A 22,812-nucleotide genomic window follows, 5' to 3' on the forward strand; every position below is an offset into this window, starting at 1 on the left:
AGGCAGTGGAAGCCAGAGGAGAGATGAGTGTTGGATCTTTGAGAGTCTAGTTGACAGCATGTAGAGGGCTCGAGTAAATCCTGGGCTCAGAGGAGCCGCAGTGTGAAATAGAACAGCTTACACTCACACTGGGGGACTTCGGGACATCACATTCCCGCTTTCATCCATCCCTTTCTCTCCTTCTCTCTATGTTTCGGTCTTTCCTCCCTCTCTCCCTTTCTCTCTGGGGCCATGCTGTGTCTCCTCTGATGCCCCATAAGAAGAGCAGTCACGGTCCATTGAGCTGCATGGACAGCAATTTGGTTGAGCTGCGCTCAAAGCTCAACTCATGAGTTTCTTTAGGAATAGTGTGACAGGAGTGTGTGTGTGTCTGTGTGTGTGTGTGTGGGGAGGGGGGGGGGGGGGTAAAAGGTTTAAGGTTGATGCTGGAATCTCAAACAATTTAGAGATTTTGCTGTATTTTAATGCTAAATTGCTAAAGCAGTGGGTTTGATACTTCCCATTCGGTCTAAAGAAAGCTTTGCGCTACGGACGTGGCCCCCAGGCTAAAAGGACCCTCTGACTATGCATTCATATGGATATGTGTGGGTTTTTGTGAAGCACAGTCTTTTTTTTCATATGTATATGTTCGTTTGAGTCTGGAATTGCTAGTTTAGCCGTGCATGCTAGTCTATTAGCATGTCAACTTTTATACTGAAATTAATCACAAATCACTCCCACAGAGAGCTTCTTAGAGAAAAAATACAGCCCACTGTGACCGAAACTTTGTTTCAGAGGAAGGAATTCATTTTACTGTGAGAATTTTTCATCTTTTGTTCTCAGTTTTTTTTTAAGATTGGGAATTTTGCTTTCAGCCCAGTATATTTTGAATGAATATCAGAGCTTTATTTGACATAGCATTGTTAACATTAGCTATTTCCTCAGTGTTTAGTTGTAGGCCTAGCGCTGTGATTGAATAAAGTCTGAGAGAGAGAGAGAGAGAGAGAGAGAGAGAGAGAGGTAGTTGAGGTTAAGATAAAGGCACAAGATTCCATTAAACTTGGATTCACTTCTTTAGTTTATATATTTAGCCGTTTAGTGAATGATCTGATGAGTATTGATTCAGTAGAGTGGAATCATTGCTGCTGGGCGGACTGCCTGTTCACACAGCTAATCTTTCCATTTAAATTATACATCTCCTTTAGATCGAGCGAGCGAGAGAGAGCTGTGTTTCAATGCCTCCCTATATAAATTTTGACCATTATTTCTATGCATAATGGAAAAAAAAGAATGGGGCTAGCAAAATTGTATTAGGTAATCAAATATTTAGAAAGATTACCTTGAGGTGTGCGCCGAATGAGACTGGACCACAGTCAATAACAATCCTCGCTCTTTCCGTAGACCTGAAGCCGGGGTGTTTGTGTGCTCACCACATAGGTGAGACTTTTTGGCATGCACTGCAGTAATATAAATATTTAAATCTGACTTTTAGCGCCTTGGGCTATTTTTTCACTCTTTGTTCGAATGCGGTCACTTGTGACTTATGCCACGCTCCAGTGTGAGGCATTCTGGGCATTATTTTTTACCATGCCTATAGCCTGAGTTAGGTTTTAATGTTCAATAAATGAGCCATACCCTCGCTTCTAGTTAACACACACACACACACTGGCTCTGCAGTGCTGATTGGCAGTCATTGTGCTAGAGGGTGAAATATGACTCTAATGTGTTTATCTGTAAACTGTGCAGTGTGCGTTATAAAGTGCCATTCTCGCTCCATACGACACAGCTGATTACGACGGCCTCGCTTAGTTTAGCCCTCAAGATAGAGAGAAAATGTGGAAGAGGAACGACTCTATCACTCCTCTTTTCAGGCCGATGGCATCAAACCGTGTCCGTTCGAAAGCTCACTTCGCATCACCGCCATAGGCGGGTAACTATTTTAGAGCACTCTGACCATTAAGGATGGCGCTTTGCATCGTAATAAAACAATGAAACAATTAAAGTGCGTGTATGCACGCAGGAATTGCTTTTTAAACCGTTTTTTCATGCTTCGTCAGACTGGGAGGGTGACTCTATTCCACATTGCGCCACTAGTCTTACGAGAATAATCATATTATGGACTAATCGCTTGCGCATGCTCGCACTGTATGCTTGACCAATCAAATTAACAAGTCATCAAAGTGAACTAAAAAGTAATTTGCTTTTCTGGTCCACTAAGTCAGACTCCCTATCTGAGCCACACACACACACACACACACACACACACATGCATACACGCAGTGGGACAGAGGGATACACTCCTGGGAGAGCAGGATGGGATCAGTGCCATCAGTAGCTTGTGAAGTCTCAGTGGTGAAATACACACACTCATAAAGACCTAACTGTTCAGGTGTACAACTATGCAGAGCAATGATTTCCCTTGTGTGTGTGTGCGTATTATAGGAGGAATTCATGTCGGAGTGTTTAAAGCTGGATTTGTGGGTCGGAGGGGTCCGACTGTGCACATCTGTTGAGAATTAGAAATCGAAACCTATTTACAGAGCTTATGTACGTAAACTCAACCTATGTGTTTGACGTGAAATCGAAACCTTTTTCACTGACAATCTCTTTTTCGAATCCCAGGACTGAAGCATTACAGAATATGAGCCTGAGTCTGTTTACTGAAGCTCTCAGCAGACAAACTCTAACAAGAGAGGAAGGCCAAGACCTGGAAAGAGAGAGAGAAAGGGAGGGAAGGAAGGAAGGAAAGAGAATGATGGAAAAAGAGATTGGATATCATGCTCAAAGTGTGATTATTCTCTCTCTCTCTCCATCTTCTCTCTATTTCTCTCCTGCCCTCTATGTCCATCAGTGCTGTCCATGATTAGAATGAAATTGAATTACTGCAGGCATGAATTTGCCTGGACTCCATGGCACTCCGATAGAAGGATAGATGGATGGATGGATGGATGGATGGAGTGACAATACTTTCAGAAGGAATCCGTTGAGGCTATCCTCAGGCAGTAATGTATTATGGACTGCCATGACAGTCTAATAAATGTGAATTTGGGATTTAATTGAATGGTTAGATAAGAAACAGAAATAGAAATGATAGATATACTGGAGAAAGAAGAGAGAGAGAATGAGGGAAAACAGAAATAAGCCCTTCATCTGTCACGGGTCTGATATATAAATATATTGGCCCGCTGTATTTTTTTTTCTTTTTCGCCTTCGGCCTTCTATGGTCCAAATTAGCCTATCCGTCTCGCTTTTTTTGTTTTCCTTCTCTTTCTTACTCTTCTGTTCCAACTGTGCTGAGTATTTGTTTATGGAATTAGCAGTTTATCTTTTTCTTTTTAACCTTTGACCTTTTACAGGCTGAGAGGTTTTTCCTTATACTCTTATTTTTTCCCCGTTTTTTTCTTTCTCACATGCAAAAACTCTTTTTTTAAATGTGTCTATATATATGTGTGTGTGTGTGTGTGTGTGTGTGTGTGTGTGTGTGTGTGTGTGTGTGTTAATAATAAAAATAAATTATTTGATTTTATTATTATAATTAAATTTATTATAATTTTTTTTATCATTCGTTTTTAAATTAATTGAGGAACATACCGGATTTTGAAGCAAGTTATTCAAAGAAAGAAAGAAGGAAAGAAATAACTTTATTTGATCGGTTTACAAAAATCTTTTCGAAAATAAAAGATTCATTTTAGTTTAAGGTTTGTTGTACAATAATAATCTGATCCGTGTGGGTATATTGTTTTGATCTTTTCATATAAATTGCTTATAAGCCCACAGCGTGTGACATTTTCATGCTGAAAGCAGTCTGCCTGCATAATCTTGTGAACTGCATCTATGTGCACGCATTACTGTGCTGTAAGATGTACTATCAAAATTAGCATTAACACACAAAAGAAAGTTCTCATTTTCAATATGCCATCCTCATGAATATTTGATTAGATCCTAGAGTACCTCTTGGATTCTTTCTTACAAGTGTGAATTCAGGTGACTGTAGTGTGCTGGAGCCAGAATGGCCTCGTCTGCATATGACTCCAAGTGTAGAATGGAAAGCCGGCATGCCAAGCTTCAGTGCATCTTGTTCATTTCTCCGTGATCGCTCAGTAGCGATGACATTGCTTGCTTTGTCATTGCTGAAGATCTCATCCAGCACATTACAGTGAAAGCCCTGAGGAACAGATGAGAACCTGGAGTCATAATCAGCACAATGGACACATATCATCATTATGGTCCTTCTAATGCTAGAGCTTTTGTGTCTGATAGATTGGAGGCAAATACTCTAAAATGTGAAAAAGAGAAAATAATGCCTGCTTGTTCTTACAAACTCCTGTGTGTTTATGTGTCCACTGGTAAATTATTCACCATCTCACCACATGCTGTTCTTTTGAATTGTGGTGTCTCTTCAAAACACTGTAGCACATGCAGGCTCTCAAATTAACTGGAAGACAGTTATACAGTTACAACAATACAACTATTGAATTTCCCCTTAGGATAACACTGATTTTTTTAAAGTCTTACCGTTATTGATTATTATTTAATGGACAATAAATGTCAGGTATTCAAATATTTTATATTTAATTAGATTTTATAAGCTTGAAATTGATCAAATAGTAAACTTAACTCATGTTATGCATGAATGCACACAGCAACAAATCACTCTTAAAGAAACAGTACCCTTCAAGAGTGATTCCCTTAAAGCATTAAAAATGTGGCATTAATGTTGCTGCTTTAAATCATCCAAAGATGATTGCAAATCGGAAATAAGCATCTACAAATAAACATCCAGTATTTGCCAATAACTATTATAATGCTCTCTGTATATTGTATGGTACATTGAAGAGGAGAGTGATTTGGGAAACAGCCATGGTGTTGTCTATTGTCTTCATTTACATTGTGCTTTAGGCCAGTAGTAATCCATGTGTGGGGAAAATTATCTATTAGGCTGCTACATAAAAATCCTTAAAGGGATGGTCACCCAAAAATGAAAAATCTGTCATCATTCTGTTTTCAGATCTCCTTCTCTATGACTTTCTTTTTTCTGTGGAGAATATTTTTATTTAATAATTAATAATTTGTTTTGTCCAAAAACAACATGGTGTACCCCATTAACTTGAACTTCATTTTATGGAGAGAAAAAAAAGTTATTTAGAAGAAATTACGTTTTGGAGAAACATGAGTAAATATGCCAAAATTATCATTTTGGTGTGAACTATCCCTTTAAGGGTATTATCTGGTATTATCCACCCCCAATAATAATAATAATAATAATAATAATTTTCATAATTAACTGTTGATAACCAACATTTTGAAATCTCAGCAATGTTTATTTAAATGAATAAATAAATAAAAAATACAATCAAAGCCAACATTCAACAACATTCTTCAAAATATCTTAATTTGTGTTCAAAGAAAGTCATACAGACACCTCAAGTGTTTTTGTTGGGGAGAACTATCCCTTTAAGAGAACTGCGGGGCCAAACCAAGTTGTGCCAAAGAGGTGACTCACCCATGGGTCATAAAAAAAGGAAATAGGAAGAGAACCTGACCTTGTTGCAGCTCACTGTCTCCTATCCTTCACCCACTATAAGTGAGAGTCGCCTCTGCTGCACCAAATCTATTTATGATAGATTGCAGTCTGGAATTATTTACGACAAAGTAAGTCTGGACATTTGGAGAGAATCGGTTCTCCAGACACCCACATACCTATCCAACTCTTTAACACAAAGGGCAGTTTTCCACCTCAGGAGATGAAGTTTGAAATGACCTCCGGACACACATCAACAGCTGCCCCGCTTTTCCAGCCCATGTACACACAAAGACACACTCATTCTTTCTCTGAAAGGGAACTGTATTGTTAGGGGAGCTATTCTAATTAGAGTTAATTACCGCAGACCCTCTCCTCTCTGTGGTAAAGTGAGTGTTCTGTCACACGACGGTAATGGAGACGGAAATAGAAACCGTCGACTGGGAGACAGAATGTTTGAAGGGGATTTAGATAGCGAGAGTTTGTGTGTGAGTTCCTGTGATGTTGTGTCTCAGGTACAGGGTCTTGTTTTACCACATCAGGATTAGAAGAATCATTATCTGTCACTTTGACGGACTGGTTTGTACATTTTCCATCTTGATCTATTTTTATGCATCAGTAAATCATTCTAATGCTTGACATTTTTAATGTGACATTTGATATCAAGATCTCTTCTGCTTTTCCCAAAGCGCTGTGTTCTTTTTTTCTGTTTATTTCCTCTCACAATTCGTTTCCTGGTTCCTTGCACAATAGTATGTTATGACTTCTGAACACTTTTTTTTCACATTTGCATCACATAACCAGACCATATATATGGCTTTTCTGAGGAAGTAAACTTGCTCAGTTGCCCACCTGGTACAGCATTGAAATTGTGAGGCAGAGAACATGGGTTCGAGCCCTAAAAAAAGAATTAGTCAATAATAAATAAAGTCTTTTTGAAGCAAACTAAAATGGCATGGTTGCTTAAGCAAATGTTTCTCTTGGCCTGGGTTAAGCTTTGCTGGTATATTATTTTTAAATGTGACAGTACTTTAGCCTTTTAACTATGCAGTCAACCAACTTAATAAAAAATTACCAGATTTACATGAATATGTTTTAGATTTCCAGTTTTCCACTCACTTTCCACTTATATTTCACAAAATGTGTAAAAAAATGTAATAATTTTGTAGAAATGTTGCCGCAGGCATGGCAACAACACTATAAATTTTTTTCTCTTATTATTATTATTTGTCAAAATTACAGAAAGCTTTTGTTGTTTTTTTTTATGTTTTTGTTTTATTATTATTATTATTCGATAAATGACAGAACATTTTTAACATCGGTTTTGCTGGATTTCCTACAAATCAGGCTTTGCGACAGACCGAGGGAGGGATGGACAGAGATAGAAAGCATCCAAGAGAAGGAGGGAGCTGATGAGAGAGAAACAGATTGAGGGAAACTGAGAGAGGGAGGCTGGGAGAGATGAAGGGGTCAGTCCAAGGAGATAAGGAGGGAGTTAAATGAGAAATGCACAGAAGAAAAACAGATATTTTACATATGGCCCGGTGACAGCTCAGAGGGAGGGAGAGGAAGAAAGGACAAAAAAAAAATAGAAACTGCAAAGATATAAAAAGTTTAATATAAAGAAGAGAATTGAGCAAACAAGGATACAGCAAAGGTACAGACTGCATAAAAAGGAAAAGGATTTATATGACCCTTACAAAGAGCACAGTGCTACAGTGACTTTATCAGGCACCCTATAAAGAATATGTTATCAGGTAACCTAGACAGTGCTTTATGTGGTAAAATGTAAATTAACTGATTTTTTAATTGAGATAAATATATTATATAGAATCATTGGGTCTGCCTGAATACAACTAAGGTCATTTTTATTTGGGCAAAAAAAAAAAAAAAGTACCTAAAGGTAGCAATTGCAAAGTTAGAAGGATAGTATTTAGTAGAAAAACTTTTTTTCTTGTAAACTTTCTTTTATTTACTCTAAACAAATATATATATTTTATTACTGTGTATTGTACAGGCTATTACAGTGTGTTTACATGGAGGTGAAGGGGTTTTGTTTGTTGTTTAAAATGTAAAAAATAAAATGTTTATTTTGATACCTGTTAAAGTTACTTTAACAGAATTAAACAGAATTAAATATAAAAATTAGGAAATGAGCATGCATATTTAAATATACATTATTGAATGTTGTTGAAAAAAAAAATCTATAGCGTGCATTTTGATAGGCAAGACGAATACGGAAAAATAAAATGGTAAAACACATGCGAAAATTTCAGCATGTGCAAGGACCTTAAAGGGATAGTTCCATCCAAGTAAAAGTATCCATCCATCATAAAACTACTCCACATGGCTCCAGGATGTTAATAAAGGCCTTCTGAAGCAAAACGATGTGTTAGTTTAAGAAATATGTAAATTCTTATAAACTATATGAACTGTAATGTCCAGCTTCTGGTCGCTCAAGCAGCTGTGTTCACAACAAGGTGGTCGAGCGTATGACAGAGGCGTAAGAAAAAGCGCAACATATGATCTGGGGAGAAAGTGATGAATGCAGATGCACAGAAGAGAAAGCAAAACAAACACCTTTCACACACTTATTAACATCCTGGGTATTAACACTAATGCTAACCAGAAGCTGGACGTTACAGTCTATAAAGTTTTAAAAGTCAACATTTTTGTTAAACTAACACATCGTTTTGCTTCAGAAGGCCTTTATTAACACCCCGGAGCCGTGTGGAGTAGTTTTATAATGGATGGATAATTTTTTTCGGATTCAGAAACAAGGGCACCATTCACTGCAATTCCACAGATTGGAGCAGACAGGAAAATGTTGAATAAAACTGAATGTGTTCATCTGAAAGAGCAATATCAGACATACATAGGATGCCTTGGGGGTCAGTAGATCTTTGGCTAATTTTCATTTTTGGGTGATCTATCCCTTTAAGAGTCATTGAAAGTGTCGTTATGAGGGATGCGGAAAGATGAGTATGTTATACCGGAGGAGTGCAAACAAAATGACACATCTGTTGGCACACAGGGGAAAAAAATTAATAGAAGCTATGACATCTCGGTGTGTGTTTATTTGTGTGTGCTGTTTGTGAACTCTACCGTACGGTCATATCTCACCTCCAGCACGAGTGAATGATTGTTTCTCTCTCTTTTGCAGTCTCTTTATTGCATCTTTGTAACAATGTGCGATCTCTGCTACCTTGTAATAAGGTGAAGCTTCTCATATTTTCATTCCACATTATCTCTCAGTATTTCCTTCCTTTCTCTGTTTAGTCTTTCTTTTTCTCCTTTGTGCCAAAATCAGCTCTTCATTATTGTTTCTGAATTGCTTCTTTATCTCTAGCACATCTATTTCCTTCTCTCGTTCTCTCTCCTCTATGTTAGAGATACGCTCAGTTGGCTTTGCTTTGTATGTTACCATAAGGACTGTGAACTTGTTCAAGTTGTACATGAAGAGGATGGGGTTTTTGTTGTTGTTGAATGGAGTGGACTATAAAGGGGCTCTTAAAAGTGGCTTTCTCTTCCTCACTCTCTCTTGTTCTCTGATATTAAATTTTCATCCCTTGTAGCTGAGAAAGAGGATGGCTGCTCGCTGACAATGGAAAGTGAGGAAAATAAATAGAGAGGGAACTGTTTGTGTGTATGTGTACGGTTTCAGTATTTTGTATGAATAAGCTCTTTTTTCTATAATTTAGACGTCATTATTCACATGAGTCATAAATCATACTTGAGTTACAGATGTAATAAACCTCTGCTAATAAATTTCACATGTAAAAGAGCAAAATCTATTGCCTTAACATAACGTATGTTCTTCAGTAAGAATCGGATTATAGCCTTCATCAAACTTTAAAGAGGATATTGGTATGCTGAAGTGGATTTTTAAGAGAAAATGAAGAAAATTTCCCAGGCAGTGAGCTTTGATTTATAAATATAAAATCAAACTGATAGTGTCTGAATTCAAATGAAACCTTTTACATTTTTGATCAAACTGTCATTTTGCTTCCTTTCACCTCTCATTTCCATATGTTCTATACACACACACACACACATATATTTTTTAATGGAAAAAAATAATTATGGTGTGAATCTTTTTACAAAAATAGATATAATAATAATAATAATAATAATGAAAATGATGATATTATTATTATTATTACTAATATTACTCTTATTTTAAATCCAACACTTGGTTTTGGTTGTTGCTTTTGTTGTTATTTTAATTAAAAAATTATGTAAAAAATATGATAATATGTTAAACAGCTACCATCATTTAAAATATGATTGTCATTTTGGAACAATTCAAAGGGATTGTTTATTTATTACCTATTTTTTAATTATATATATATATATATATATATATATATATATATATATATATATATATAAACAGTTACAGTGCTATTTTACAGTACAGCATTAAATTGCAAAAAAAAATAAATAAAACAACAGTAATAACAAATATTGTTATTATTATTTCAAATTCAGCGCTTGGCTTTGGTTGTTGTTGCTGCTATTTAAATTAAAAAATATATAAAAATGTAAAATAGTTATTTAAAAATAGCTTTTCACTTTGGAATGATTAAAAGGGTTTGTTCCCATTTTTTTTTTATTATTTTTCATAAAAATAATTCTAGTAATACTACTGAAAATAATAAAGTAAATATAAAAAAAACATAAATAGTATAAGAATTGTAGAACTGCTATCTATCTATCTATCTATCTATCTATCTATATATATATATATATATATATATATATATATATATATAAAGTACACACATTGAGAGAATGATAGACAGATGTCACCATCATCTGGAGTGGCTTATTGACATGGTATGGCAACAGTAATCATAAGAGGAAAAGGAAAAGCAAAAAAGAAGTAAGTGAGAGTTAAGGAGGGAGAATGAGTTTAGAGAAAGAACGATAGAGACTGGACAGATGTCTGAAAGAGTGCCCAAAAAAAAAGAACCCAAGACAGATGGAGGATGGAGATACAGAGACAGACAGATGCAGAAATGAGAGTCAAAAAAGTGTCAGAGTAAAAGAAAACTAGTAAAAGGGGGACAAAAAAGCAATCTACACTGGTTTATTGCTTTTAGGCTTGTCGGTTTGCTGGTTTTAGACAGTTTCTTCGCTGGGAGACCTTCACAAACCAGACATGACCACAAAGTCATTTTTTTTAGCTGGGGTTAGAAAGAAATAGAAGTAAAGAGAGGTCAAAGAAACAAAAGCGGTTGTTCACCTACGTTGTTTGACAAAACAGTGTTCCGTTTGGTGGGCAAAAGATGTTAAAATATGCATCAGAAACACAAACACAAACAAACACACTGTCTTTCCCTCCTCCTTTTTTCTTGCTGCACACTTTCACATCTTTCTCAAGAGGATATGGTAACGTTAGACGTGTGGGAGAAGACAGAGGCCAGCGAGGTTAATGGAAACACACACACACACACACACACACACACACACTTGCAGCGGAGAATATGTGCCATTTACTGTGTCTCACGTGTCTCTGGGACTCTGACTCTGTCAAACTGAACCCACAGATCACACATTTCTCCCTGCACATCCTGTTCAGTTCAGAACCGCTCATGGACTGAGACCCGACTGTGAATAGTGTTAGTGCGAGTGTAAATGTAGTTTAATGACGGCCCTTTATCTGTGTGTGTGGGTTAGTGGGTGGACTCGGGTTCGGAGAAAGTGCTTTTAGAGTGAGTACTTGAGACCATTAAACTGCTCCAATCTGCTCCTTTCTTAACCGCTGTATTGATTCTCCATAAGAGCCTCCAAACTACCAATAACCAGGGCTGTAAACATGCCACACGGCCGGAGCACGTGTGTGTGTACATGTGATGAGGTGGGGGGTTTGCTTTGGATCAATGTGAGGTTAAGGTTTTGAAACTACAGCTCGATAAAGGTGTGCTGATGTGTCGTTTTTAGATTGAGAGTGTAGGAGATTATCTGAAACTCTGAAGTTCAAGTGTCTGTTTACTCTGCCTTTTCATTTGTTTTGTCCTCCAGCACCTGGTTCTTTAGAAAGAGTCACTTAATTATATTAATCCACATTTAAATCTTTATGTATAAAATAATGACTCAAATGGCTCTTTCTCTCTAAGTATGCAACTGTGTGCACTGATTAGATTTGTGGTGGTAACAAACCTAAGGAAGGTGATAGAGTTGCCTCCAAATATTTGTTGATGATTAAAGTTCAAGTTAAAGTTTAAAGTTTTTTTTTACCTTTAACCAAAGCATGTAAACTGTTTAACTAACTTAATAAGCTAAAACTTCATATTTCTTCTGGCATTTCAGCAACTTTGGAGTGAAAATATTTGTTGTATTAATTTGTATTGGAGTGAAAAAGAAGAGTGCAAAAGCCTTTAAGTGCCATCTGCAATTTTCTTCTCAAATTAGTATTTTTCTCAGGCTCCTACAGTTATGTTCAGCTATTTTACTTTAATGGAAAATAACCTATTCATTGCCATTGAAGTGAAATTACCGATCTTACGAGCCTGAAAAAAAGGCTTTTGCATCTGAACTCTTCAAAAGTTTGTGTGTGTATATACAGTATATATATATATATATATATATATATATATATATATATATATATATATATGTCAGGATCTTGGCAAGGAGGAACTCAGGTGCAGACAGGATTTACAACACAAACAGGTTTATTTACAAAAAGGGGAAAATAAAAACCCACGAGGGGGAAAACAAGGGCTAGGGTAAACACTAAATAATTCTACAAAACACAATAAACAAGGTAAACAAAGACTGAACACTAACTACTAACAAACACTCACTGCAGGACAAAAGACTTCGAGGAGTTTCAAGGACAAGGTACAATCACGAATGATGAACACATATGAGGTACACAAATCACAATCACAATTCTCAGGGAACAAATCTCAATCACAGGTGAGGAACACAATGAACCGACGCAAGACAGAGCACACTAGGAGATCTAAATAGGGGGAACAATCAAGACACGACAGGTGGCACAAATGGGACAATCAAGACACGACTAGGTTAACAAGGGGGGCGGGGCAAGGGAACGAGACAACACAAGCACATGGCCCAAAGACAAGGCCATGCGCTTGTACACAGAACACGGGTCTGTCATGATCCTGCCTCAAGACTAGGAAAAATCAAGGACACGAGGGCAGAATCATGACATATATATATATATACACACACACAAACTCCTTTGGAAAAAGCACTGTAAAATAATAAATAAGTGTAACAACTAATTTTATAATAAATGTAAGTTTAATTGAAAATGCTTTTTCAACATTCCTCTCAATGTTGGTAGAAATGTTTTTATTTTCTAGATAATATATTTAATCATTTGCTTTGGCTTCAGTATAGCAGTAATATGAATACCAATTCTTTCATTTGAGTTATTACATTTGAATTATTACATCTTTGTCCACATTTCATGAGCAAGTATTAATAGATGAAAATATGTTAATATATTTTAGGAATAGTGGCTCTTGCAAGAAAAGAAAATACAATCCACACTCATTTACTGTATATACTTACTTGCAACAAGAATACACATGGTTTGATTCGTCCACAATGTTTTGTTCAGTGAATTTTTGGCTGACAAAATTAATTATCAATTCTAATTTGAAAAGATTAATTACATTTTATAGAATTAATATCATTCCTTTTTAAATGATTAGGCTTTTATAGTTTAATCTCAGAAAACTCAACAGATGTGTTGAACTGCATTATTTCCCATGTTAAATGTGACCCCCTTCTGTATTTTGGAAATAAAGTTGTTCAACACATTTGTTTGTTAAAGCGAAACCAGTTGGGACTCACTGGTGTAGAGTATGTTTAGGACTTAAGCCTGATGGACGCGTCCTCTCGCTCTTTAGTTCAGCGTCCTGTTTCACCTTCTCTTAGTCTCTCCGTCCCAGTTTCTCACTTCTGTTCCTGTCGTTCATTTCTTCATTTGCATTTCTCCTCTTCCTCATCCCTTTATTCCTCCCCTTCACTTCCCTGAATGTGTCCATCCATCTCTGTCGTTCATCATCCATCTCCTTGAGACACGCACGCACACACACAGTCAATGCTAATTCAATTTTAATTCATGACACATGGCCTGTACTGAAGCCAAATGCTTTTAGAATGGAACCCCCAGCCCGGACCACTGCTTAATCTGTGTGTGTGTGTGTGTGTGTGTGTGTGTGTGTGTGTGTGCGTGTGTGTGTCGCGTCCCTTTTTCCTTTCTGTCTGTCTAAAAGATTGTTTTAGAGATCCATTTAAACTCCAGACTACTATTGCAAAAAAAACAAACAAAGGATTGGAGTGGAAATGTTTTCGTTAAAAGGTTGCTCTTTCATAGCTCAGGAGACATAAATACTGTATGTTTCATTTAAAGCCATAGTTCACCTAAAAATAAAAATTCTGTGATCATTCATTCACCCTTACATCATTCCTGTGAGACGTTCTTTATTCAGTGGAACACGATATCATAAAAGTTTTGTACATACAGTTGAGATTTTACACATTATGACGTGTTTGAATTCATATTGAAATCTCTGATGTTTCCTTGCAGATCTGAGGATATTGGCAAATCTTAGCACAGTTTGGAATAATAAGATCTCTTCTCAAACACTAGAGGAGTAATGTTTTTATTCCGGAGAAAGATCTGAAAGACAGGTGAAGATCTGAAAGACAGGTTACTTTAGCTAAAGTTCCCAATTGCTGTCTGGTGCCTAGACGAAACAACAGAGTTATTATATAGACCTTTCTTTGTGGTTATTCTTGCCATGACGATGGAACATACAAAGATAGAGGCAAATCTGATTTTTAAAGGTTCTGTAGAAATGTTTTCTAAACCTTTAAAATGTTGACATGAACAATGAGCTCCAAGGCTATAAATCAAAGGTATATGTGATTCTTTTGAAGCCATCAGTCAGCATGGTTTCAACATCATTAAAAAAAAAATATATATTTTAAATTGCAAACTTTCAGGTGAAGTAGTACACTAGAAAAAGATCCACCAATCCAGATAATCATATCAATCAAAACCAATTCACAGCAAATCAAACCATCCACTATATTTGATAAAATATATGAAAGAATAGTGATATTGTGAAATGTTTTCTTTTTTACTATATTTTAAAAACTTTCATTATTAATAATTTGAATATGCTGATTTGGTGCTATTAAAAACCTTTGGCTTATATATAAAAAATAATATTTTACACATAACCAATTCATCTAAAATCAAATGTTTTGTGTCACGCTATACATTTGGGATCATGTTATCATGCTTTACTCATTCCCTTATAAAAAAAAAAGGAAAAAAAACAAACATGTTTTGCCATTTTTGTTTATATTTTAGCTTTGAACCAAAGGTTATGATGTTGTGATTCATCTTAAAGCTGGGTGGTTTTGTTCATGGCCTAGAGAGTTTTATAAAATCACTGTGGAGAAAATCAATGGGAAAACACTTCCTGAACCAAGGCTACTGACAAAATGGGTGGTTACCGTTGCACTCAATATGACCAACAGAGCTTAATCAACACACTTAAGACAACCTCATAAAGCAGGACAGCGGCTTGCGGCCACAACAGCACATATGACACATAATTAACAGGCTTTGGCAAAACATCAAGCTTGCATAATCGAGTCATTCTTCAACTGTGGTGGCAAGTGGTGTCCCTCTACTTTACCACAGTTGAAATAAACTTTAAATACCAATAAATTATAAAAAGTTTGCATGTTTGTATTCTGTAGGGAAACACAATTTGTGCACTATTAATAGTAATTTTTTTGTTTTAAAATACATATTTAATTGAGTTTGGGAGGCTACATTTGTAACAAAATATGCATGTTCCCACCATACCTTAGAGAGGTATCTCGGAATGTAATTGCAACATTATAACATTTTGAACACAAATAAAGTGGTTATAATGTGATATTTAACACAATTTAAATTGTTTTAAAAAATACATATTTTGTTATATTTAAGAAAAAAGTAATGTCCCCCAAATGCGTGTCAGTGGATTTTGCCCCTTTAAGAAAAGGGGGAAATCTATTTAACCTACTATTTAAACTACTTCCTCTGTTTAAAAGTCAATGCAGGTGCTGGTTGATGTGAGGGTTTTTCATTTTCTTAAAGTTAGCTAAATGTCTGACAATTTTATGTGTCACACTTTATTAGTGTATGTGGTGTTATGTTGATATCCTGCATATTTTAGATATTTTAATAAAAAGTTTGATAAATGCATACTTATCAAATATTTCCAAAATGTCCCCTGATCTTGAAATCATCATGATGGCAGCCTCCATTTTAGAAAAGTCTGGATTTAGGCTGATTTGTCTTTGGTGTTGCTTTCTTTTCTGGTAACACCACAGAGCCTATAGTGACTTTCTATTTATAATAATATATAAAGTCTGTGGTGTTATAATTACGTCTGTGGTGTTACTTCAAAATGACATAGACATAAGTGTCTGTGTCACCAGTGTTTGATTTAAATTATGTTCTAAAGCTTTCATTTTAATAGATAAAGCATATTTAACTAATTTTAAATGCATAGCACTATATTTTATTAGGAAAAAACAGACAAGCATTTTTACAAATTCTGTCTCTCATATGCCACCCCAACTGAAGAATGACCCAATCCCAAAGTTAAACAACACAAAACGGATAACTGGGCAACCATTTAGCTTAAAAGCTTTGCTTTCCAGGTGCATGATGGGAAATCAACTGCCTCCAGCTGATGCAATAACATGTATAATAACATAAAAGAATAAATAGAGACATGCCCACACACACAAAGAAACAAGGCCCAGCAGACACATACATTCTCTCTCTTCATTGCTCAGAGGGGAGCTGTGTTCTGTAAACTTACTTGAACTTGCAATAAAGAGAGCGAAAGAGTGAAGGAAAGATGCAGAGGAGAGCAAGAGAGTCATATCCTCATTGTTGTTCAGGAGACAGGGAGTAATAAACAGTAAAGTGAGGACCAGTGTGTGTGTGTGTGTGTGTGTGTGTGTGTGGCCGGTCTCTGTGTAGAGGTGACTGAGAAGAAAATCGAAAATGGCTAGACTGAACTAATATATTGAAAAAGATGAAATATATTGTGTCTATTGAAAATCATATCTGCACCCTCTGTTTAATAAACAGAGTCTCCCAGGTTAACTTTAATCTTCATGTATTATCGAACAATGTCAGAAAGTGGCTCTTTGTGTGTGTGTGTGTGTGTGTGTGTGTGTGAGTGTGAATGTGTCTGTTGGATTAGTACAGTTCAAAAGGCTAAAACTCACCATCAGGCCTGTGACACTGAGCGACTGCGCTGATACAGAGTGAGAGAAGAGAAAGGAGAACAGCGGAAAAGAGTGAGATGTAGAGAATGAGCCGCAGAGAGGAGTTAAAGCAGGAGAGCGAGAGATTGGTTGGTTTCTAATTGCCTGTGGCAAATGGGCTTTGAAACGAGGGGAAGTGAATGGAGGTGTGTGTGATTTACGCTCACACACACTCTGCTGATGTGAGAGGAGCGGTGATGAGGTCGGCCTTGAGAGCAGGTAACAGCAGCTGAACTCTCCCCCCACCGACACATATCAATTCCTTAGCAGATTTAGCAGACCAAACACACACTCATCCTCTCTCTCGGCTGAAACACTGATTCCGAGACAGTTTGATTGATTAAAAAACCTGCTCTGAAGCCAGTGAAAAGTAAGTGTCTGTTTGGCTGCAAAGAGTGGAATTGCGGATTAAATTTATTGGGGTGGCATGTGGCACGTTTGCAGTCGCACCCATGTGTGTGAGCTGGCGCCAGAGGCTCTATGATGCCTCTGAATTTAATAACCTTTCAATAATTTACCGCTGTTGAGGAGGAACGAAAGGACGAGTGAAGAGAAAGTGGTGGAGAGGGGGGACCAAATAATTAGATGAGAGACAAAATGGAGATGCGCAAGAAACATGGAGCTCTAAATAATGTCAGGGGAATCAAGCACCTATTTTTTGAGGGTTCACTAATGGCAGTCTTGGCTATAGTGCCAGTCATGGAATTAAGAATATTTAAAATGTTCAATAATAATGTAATATAAATCAGTAGGCTACTTTCAGTGTTGATTTCTGTAAGTTTTATTGTTACTCCAATAGGTGGCAACAAATGTCTTTATGAGTGAGTCATTGAATCATTTACTCAAGCGATTCATTCAGAAACAGTCATTTATTCAGGAATGTAATTAGGGGTGACCCCAAATAGTCAACGATTTGATGCTTCAATTCGAGGAGCCTGATTAGACTACCAATCTAACAGTCGGATATTTACGGGCTGTTATGATTATGCCATTCTGACTATATGTGAGCACTCAAATGTCTGATTTCAAAACATTTCAGCCGGTGTATATATATATCGTGGATATATTATTTCCCTGATATAAGATGTATTTGGTTTTGAATCAAGCGCTTAATGGTAGTACTACGGTGATTATCTCATTTTAGTTTTAGAGTTTGGCTGCTGTGTTTCTGCTAATTTTTTCGTGAAGAACTCGTCCACAAAAGGACTTCATTCAGAGCCCCACAGATATGTTCATGTGCATTTGGGCTCTTTTTGCAGATAGCCAATAAGTCCTAATATTAACGTTATTTTGTATAAATAACGAAGCGTATTCTACATTAAATTATGAGTTGAATCCCATTGATTAAAAACTTGCTATCAAATGTGTCACTCTACTGGTCATCTTCAGCGCGCGCAGCTCAAAACAGAAATGCAGAACATTAATAACTACTGTCATAGAGGCTAACTTTATAATCAGAGCACTATTGTAAAAAAAATGTCATTGTTAGGGTTTCCCTGACGTTTAGTGTTAACTATCTCTTAATCAAAACATAAAAAACATTATTTACCCCGTTTGTATCTGCGAGGCATTTGTTACACATTTTCCCTGTGTGTTAACATCAGTAATTATGACTGTCGAATGTCTGACTTGACTCAATGTATTTTGCCCCGCCCCCAAATATATGATTTGACTATTAGTTGAATATCAGCAAGATTCTAAAATTCCCATTTGACTGTGAAAATCCTTAGTCGGGGACACCCCTAAATGTAACATATGAGTGAGTTATTAAACCATTTTCTTAAGTGATTTATTCTGAAAAACTGATTCATACAAGAATAACAAGTGTGTTATTGATTCATTTACTCAAGTGATTCATTCAGAAACACATTTAACACTGATTCATTGCTGAATCATTCACTAAAGCTTTTTATTAAAATATATTGATTTATTCAGTATTAGGAACTAAACAATACTTTCACATGTTTGGTTGGGCTTTATTTTGAACTATTTTTATTCACAGAGCAAAATTAGACAATGTTAATTGCAAAATTATATCGGAAATTTAAGTGACTTATTATGAACTTCTTGTTCATTAAACTAAAGTATAAAATGATGCTTTTGGTCTGAATATCAGTGCAGCTGTGATAACCTGCAGACAAACCACATGATATTCAGAGTAACAACACTGTTGCTCCGGGTGATACTTCTTAACTGGCTCGATGCAGAGGTCTGTATGTTAACTAAACACTTACGCTTAGTCTACAGTCATCAGTGGATCTGCAGGTGTCCTTTATAGAACGAAGCAAGTGTGTGTGGATGTGTGTGTTTGTGTGTGTCAACGTGCCCCTCACATGTGTTTTGTCAACTGTTCGCAGGACAGATACTCTCCTTTAATTAAATGAATTGAGGGGGTTAATTAGAAGAACAGAAAAGAACAACGAGGGAAGAGAAGAGAGCTGCTGTTTCTCCTGTGGTGCTGATTCAGCTCTGCCATTTCTCTCTCTCTCTCTCTCTCTCTCTCTCTCTCTCTCTCTTGCTCATTACAGATATGCTCTGTAGGCACAATCATTCTGCATATATGTGACTTTGAGAAATGTGCATCTTACTTGTGTTCAACATAGACAGGATGAGGATTTTAATTAATATGTGTCCTAAATCAAGAAATGGACAGTAATAATGGGATTTCATGGTGTACTTGAAACATTTGATTAATGAAGCAAACTAAAACGCTTATGGGCAGCTATGTTTCAGATTGTATTATTGCTTTTCTTGGCTTTTGTTCTCTTGTAGAAGCTTGGTCTCTGTCTCCCTCTCTTGTAGTGACATTGATCCACTGAGTCTTGATCTTGCTCTAACCTGCTGTCCCAAAATCCCTTACTGCCAAGCTCAGCATCTTGCATCCTGGACCCACACAATCTATCTGTACACACATATACAGTACAATAACGTTGACTTGTGTATGTATGTGCCTTCAAATGTTAGCTAAACAGTACCAGTGTTTTTGCTCTTGTAGACAGAGAGGTACCTACTCTGAGCCGAGGAGAAAATGTGTTGCAGGCATATTTTAAATACTCAGGAATGGATCATTATTAGTGATTTTAGTTCTTACACAGTGGGTTACGTTTCCTCTCTTCGTCGCCCCCTAGTGGACTTAAGAACAACTGCAGATTGTCTTCCATTAGTCTTCCTCTTGTGATTGTCAGCATCCATCCATGCACTCCTGAACAGTTTTGGGTGTAACGCATTACAAGTAACGCGAGTTACGTAACCAGATTACTTTTTTGAGTAACTAAAGAAAAGCATTTATTTTTAAGTTTGAAGGAAATATCTGAGTTACTTTTTCAAATTAGTAAAGCCAGTTACTTTGTTCTCCATGTATTGACTGACAGCTCTCATGTTGCCATGTTGAGAGAAATCAGAATTGAAGAGTATTGTGTGTGAACATGATCTTACTGTAGTTCTAATCTTGACTAAATATGAACATGTATTTACTCATCTCACCTGCACAAAAACAGATGCAGTATTCCTCAAAATTAATTAAAACAGTCAAATGCAAATTAAGAATATGACACGAACTTGCAATAAATATGTTAATTAACACAAATATAATTTATCTATTTAATCCTGTTTTATTCACCAATGTCTTTGTAACTGATTTTCAATGATCCAATTCAACCAGTTGAAAAATGTTTTTCAGTTTTATTATTGCTGAATAGTGTTGAAGTGTCTTCTCCTGCCATTTGTTTGCACTGTGCCCCATACTGTACAGATGTGAATTTACATTTCCTTCAGGCTGAGGCGTATTCATTTCACTTTTGATGTGAAAGGGCTAACGTAACTGGTTACTTTTTTAGGAAATAGCACAATATTGTAATGCATTACTTTTAAAAGTAACTTTCCCCAACACTGCTCCTAAATGTTTGTAATGAAAGAGAAAAAAGTTTTTTATTCTTGAAATACAAATCTGAAAAGTTTGCTTCATTTGTGTGGTCATAAAGAAATATGTTCTTGCACGTATTTATAGGCATTCAAATATTTATTCAGTGTTCTTTAATCTGTCTGACTTCTCCGGTCAGTCACTGTTTCTCTATTTCTTTTCTTATAAAAATAAAATTTTACTATCACCACTCTGGTAAAGGTCAAGGGTAGATTTGAAATGTTAACCATTGATTTAATTAGAATTGAAATGTGATTACAATATTTATGGCAATAACAATGATTATGATCATATAGTTTTATATTTCTTTGAAAACATTTTGCTCTTTAATGAATTGTTTTGTTTTAATATTTACACTTTGCTCAGAGGCCTATAGTTTTAACAGCAGATTCTACTGTGGCAACTTACACAGTATGCTGTGTCAACATGCTACATGATTGGTCAACATGTGTTTAATGTGCTTTGTGTTTATTATTATTATTTATTTTTTCATGTCAAATAATACTGGAAACACTCAAAACCTTTATTATTATTATTATTAATAATAATAATAATAATAATAATAATACTATTATTATTATCCTTTCCGGATGTACGTGCATGTGTGTATAGAGGGGTGTGGCTCAATAAGAGGCAAGCAGAAAACATTGCGCTCACTCACCATATTTGCATTTAAAAGTCAGAAGTAAGATGGAGAAATTGAATTAGAGGATTGTGTGAGTGGGGATCAGAAACGGGGGGCTAGGGGGGTTCGTTAATGCAGCGTTTTTGATCTTCATTTAATAATTGAATAATAATCTCCCTGGAGAAGTGACCTAGAACTGCAGAAAAGAAATTGATATTCATTTGGCATCAAAATACTGACACCTGCTGGTCAGTCGTTATTACTGCAATTGCCCGCTGAGTTTCACTCCATCCTCTCGGTGTCTACTGCTGTGACTTTGACAAACGAGTGCAGTGAAGAAGGGACCGCGGCTGGGGTTTGATCTCTGACGCTTGCCCGTCTGCAACCTCTCCAGCCTGCAGTATGACACTTCCCGCGAGAGCTGCATTCACTCCTCGTTGTTTATATACTCTGCGTTACGCGCGTTTTTATCAGACTCCGTCTTGGAATGGTGAGACTCATTGTCAATACAGCTGCGCACTGGAGCGGTATAACAATATATCACTACAGGTCCCAACTCAGCCATCAGTCGTCTCTCGCTTCTTCATGCTCTCCTTCATTCTATCTCACAGGCCCGAGGGAGCTTCCCCCGAAATGCAAATGTCTGAAACAAGCTTGTACCAATTCTGCCTGAACTTCAGCCGAAGAAAAGCATCCATAATCACGTGAAAGCTTATTTTGTCCTCCTTTAACTTTGAAGGAAAAAGAAAAGACCTGTGTGTGTGTATAATGATTCACAACAAAACGAGCAGTTTCGTCTTGTGTAATGATTATACTGTAAATGTAGCAACATAAATAATCTAGTGCATGAGCTCTATTTCCTCTAGGAGATGTCACTGGGGCCGAGAGGAACTCTTTTTTTTGCTTTTCATTTTGGAGGAATGTGAAATCAACTGCACCTGACCTTGTGCCATTTTAAATCAGATGTGCTTTGCTGATTCCAAATGTGAGGGGATTTCTAGTTGTCCTCACATTTGGCTTGGCTGTTGGAGAGAGCAAATGATTGTTCTCAGCTGCATCCGTGTCATCTGGTGTCCAGCCGTGTGTTTCCACTGGTCGTCTATACATTTTGTGTAATTCAAGCATATTTTGCAGAACTCTGAAGGTAGTAGTTAAAGTACAGTATTTGGTTGACTGCACTGTCCGTCAGTTTTATTGCAAACTAAAAATAAAACCATTGAAACCTTTTTTTCATCGATTAAAATAAAGCTAAAATAAAATATAAAGATCAAATAAAACAAAAATTCTAATGAAACAAAAATGAGTGAAAGTAACCACTGAAATAAAAATAAAAGCTGTACAAAGTATATCTACAATAAATAATAAAAATGAAAAAAGCACAGAATTATAATTAATAGAAAAATAACATGTATTTAGAAGACATTTACATGTATG

At 36.3% G+C, this 22,812-nt stretch overlaps 1 protein-coding gene across 1 annotated transcript in view; it reads left to right on the forward strand.

The window, feature by feature from the left end:
- Positions 1-22,812, forward strand: part of LOC127975202 (ephrin-A3-like) — a 57,764-nt gene that overhangs the window by 22,878 nt on the left and 12,074 nt on the right. The gene's annotated exons all lie outside the window — the stretch shown is intronic.

The sequence above is a fragment of the Carassius gibelio genome, chromosome B16, assembly GCF_023724105.1.
Source record: "Carassius gibelio isolate Cgi1373 ecotype wild population from Czech Republic chromosome B16, carGib1.2-hapl.c, whole genome shotgun sequence".
NCBI classification, from domain to species: domain Eukaryota; kingdom Metazoa; phylum Chordata; class Actinopteri; order Cypriniformes; family Cyprinidae; genus Carassius; species Carassius gibelio.